The following is a 4,179-nucleotide window of genomic DNA, read 5'->3' as shown; positions in this document are numbered from 1 at the left end:
GTAGCCTAGTACATTACATTACATTAATGGCATTTGGCAGACGCTCTTATCCAGAGTGATGTGCAACAAAGTGCAAAGTGCATACCCATCACCAGGGATAAGTGCGCTGAAAGACCCTAGAGGGAAGTACAATTTCAACTGCTACCTGCACAACAAAGATAAGGACTAGGGCCTATTTGATCATCAGTTTTTTTTTTGTTTTTTTGTTTTTTAATATATTTTTCTTTAATAGAAATACCGCAACCCGCGACTGTATGAATAAACTGCCAAACCAAACTAGCAAAGGTATCATCGTAATACACAAGTAAATAACACAGGTAAAGACCTAGTAGCAAAGGACTGGGACCCACTAGGTCGGTGGTTCAAGCCCCGGTTGACCGCAATGAGATGAGTTGTATAAATATCAATGGACCTGTCATGCATTAAGGCAGACCTGCTGAAAGGATTATTAACCCTGAAATATTAAAGACTCATTTTCCCATTTGTTTCAGATGTGGGTCATGCAGATACAGGTCAGGAGCTCCAGTTAATGTTCACATCAACCATCAGAATGGGTAAAAAATGTGATCTCAGTGATTTGACCATGGCATGATCGTTGGTGCCAGGGAGGCTGGTTTGAGTATTTCTGTAACTGCTGATCTCGGATTTTCAGGCACAACAGTCTCTAGAGTTTACTCAGAATGGTGCCAAAAACAAAAAACATCCAGTGAGCAGCAGTTCTGCAGATGGAATCGCCTTGTTGATGAGACGAGTCAGAGGAGAAGGGCCAGACTGGTTGAAGCTGACAGGAAGGTGACAGTAACGCAAATAGCCATGCAATACAACAGTGGTATGCAGAAGAGAATCTCTCAACACATAATGCCTCAAGCCTCTAAGTGGATAGGCTACAGCAGCAGAAGACTTAATAAATCTAAAAAATCGAATAAAGTCTAATAAATAACTAATAAAGTGCTAAGTGAGTGTATATAAACAATTGCGGATTCGAACTTCTATCATTCAGTGTTCACGCAAATTAAATCCCCTTGCAAATTACTTTCCAGAAGCTATTTTCTATGCCAATAAAATAATTTTTAAAAAGAATGCTTTAATTCAATAATGATATTGCTTTACAGAATGGAAATGACCAAATTAAAATGCTTCCCCAAAATATTATTGCTAAGGCACAAAGCCGACCTCCCATTATTTAATCACATTAGAAAATACAGTAATTTCCTGCCAGGTAATTGGATTAAAAATAAAATAATTAGATAAATTATCATTTTCAAAGCATATAAAAAAAAAAGAATGACTTGAATTGTCCACTGAGTAACATTCATTCTGAATGCATTATCTGAAATTCTTGCTAAAGCGCAGGTGCAGAAAGCAGAGGTCATGGGTCCACAATTTTTCCAGTTGCTAGGTTGTCCCCATGAATATGGAAGTTGTCTCCCATTCAGAAGAATGATAATTATAATTTGAATCTCCCTGTTACTCATCTGGCTGACAGAAAAATTGCTGTTTATTTTACGAGTAATTATTGGATGTGACATTTTTTTAAACAAAACAAGGTCTGAGAAGAATGAAAAACAATGCATTGTGGGTAAGAATTTGAATCTTCTAAGACTCTCTTCCTCTCTTCAAGAGTCTAGCATGAAAGTCAACCTGTCAATAAAACGTTACACTCTTACACGTGAAAGGGTGAAACCGGTGTGTTTTTTTTTAGGTTTTTACGTGCAAATACGACATTGTTATTCTCCAGGAGTCAGAGAGAAATTCAGACATGAGCCCAGTCAGTGTGACACAAGGTCAGAGATGCCCCCCTTTCTCATTGGCCAAAGTTAAGTAGGCTCTGGTGGGTCAGAGAGAAGGTCTTCCTGGGCGGCGTTCCAGGGCACCAGCACAAAGAGGACTAATTGGCATGTAATTAATCATTCTCTCCTCAACAGGCCCATACGTGCGCTGAGTGACTGAGAGAGGCAGCCGAAGAGGTCACCATTAATCATCACTGCATATCAGCTCAATCAAGTGCTCATCTGTCGCCTCCGCCCCCACCTCCAACAGGCTCCGTCTCCATGCCGCTGTTTCCAGAACTTTCTCTTACGCTTTGCTCGGATTGGGTGAGCAGGAGGGAGGCCGGGGGGGCGGAGGTGGGGGCGGGGGTGAGGGTGAGGGTGAAAGGGGGGGGGGGGGGGGGGGTTCACAGTAAAAATCCATGCCCGTGACAGAAAATTTGTCATGTCGCGGGGCTTAGCGGAGAGCCACCTCCGGGAGCGGTCTGCGATGCCTCCTCTCGTTGCACACATCCTGAAGGCACTTGAGAGCCAGCAACGGATAGATTGATCGTCACATGGGGCCACTGTGTTATTTATTGGACTCCGGATGAAACCTTCTTTGGAGGATCACAGCGAGGCTGAGACAGAATATCTAGCCTCTGTTTACCAATGCACTGTACATAAACAACAGTGCTGTGCAATGCATTACAGATAGACCAGACCAGCATGTAATGATTACCCCAACACCAAAAATCACATCTATGAGTACTTACATATATATGTGTTAGCAATAAAATTTCTCATCTCCATAGCCTTAGGCCCTCTCTCTTCATAACTTAACATTTATTTGCAGTTAGCATCAATATAACGTCCACCTACAGCTCCCCCACACCAACCCCTTGATTTACCAAACCACTGATATCCCGTTTGCACTGGCTTTAAACCACGGCGCTTACAATGGGCGAAAGCTTGTTTTTGGCCTAAATGTTTATCTCTCTCTGTTGCCCCGCGCTTAAAAAAGGTTTGGGGAATGGGTTTTATAACAGTAATGCGTTATGAATAATAAATACTAGTGGGGAATTGGCAATTCACCCGTGTCAAGATTTTCTGTTTAATAATTGAGACGCAGCACAGCGGGCTTTTAAAAGAGCTACAGCTGTACCCAATGTTTAGTGTGGACATTGCTGTAAACACTCGTGGACGATAAAGGCCATAAATGAATACATTGCATTACTGTGTTCATTCTCTGAGATTAATGAGGACTTACGCCGGCAAAGGGGGAAAAGAAAATTGTGTTTTTTTTTGTGAATTCAGTCACACAAATTGCACATCTGGAAATGTCTTTACCTGTATGTTGGTTTACAGGTTTTCCCCCTGTACTGAGCAGGGCTATTTTTTTTCCCTGCTATCCTCACTTGCCCTCCCTTGCACTTTTCAACAGAACTTGAGTCCAGCGATGCTGCAATAAACAAGTCATGAAATGTCCCAGAAATAGCTAAATGACACCACATCCTTTGCCAATGCTGTTTCTGTCTTATTGACACTAGTTTAAAATACCATACTGGGAAGGTACTTACTGTGTTGTTTAGCATAAGGGATACAACTGCTTTCATTCAGTAGAATAGAATGTCCTTTTCATTGACCAGCTACTGTGCCTTTGCTTTCTTTTGTGGACTGTTCAAATTTATTCTGTTCTTTTTTTTATATCGTGCAGAGTTTATTAGTGGGACCCAGTCTTAGAGTACCCTGCCGAAAAGGATTACACAGTGGCTCTCTCCAATGAGCAGGGCAGGAACAAACAAATAAATAATACACATAAAACAGGGTGTTTCAACCTTGCAGAATCCCGCTGCCGAAGACCTTCAGCGGTCAAAACACGTTTCCACTACTCTGTTTTAATGTGTTTATAAGTATCTGGGTAATTATTTATTTGTTATTGTTTTGTATTGTATACATTTGAGCGAGTGCACCATATAACAATGCTAGGTGGGTGCTGCTACTGTTTTTGCAACGATACAATGTGATCAGCTATTTTACATCCTTTGAGCTATCGCTTTTTTTGAGTGCCTCTCGTATTTCATTACAACATTTTCACTTATGTACATATTCTCTTTCCCCCAAAATTATACGGAATAGTGTTGACTCCTTTGCCTAACAATGATAGCCTTTTGATTTATCATCAATGAAATGGACTCATTTTTGACTAAACATCGCCTTTCTGCATAAGAGATTGATGTCAATAAGGAATAATTGCATTGCTACTTACGGGTTTGTTTGACTGCAATGGATGTGTTGGCTTCTGAGCTGTTGGCTAATTAAGTGCATCAGTAAAACATAATTGAAGTGGAGCAATTGTGTTGCTTAAACAGACAGTTAAACCTTAAAAGCAGTACAGTCCATAAAATGTTTTATTAAGCCTACTACAAAT

This window comes from Conger conger, chromosome 5 (genome assembly GCF_963514075.1).
Source record: "Conger conger chromosome 5, fConCon1.1, whole genome shotgun sequence".
NCBI lineage: Eukaryota > Metazoa > Chordata > Actinopteri > Anguilliformes > Congridae > Conger > Conger conger.
Note: the sequence above shows the minus strand (reverse complement) of the source record.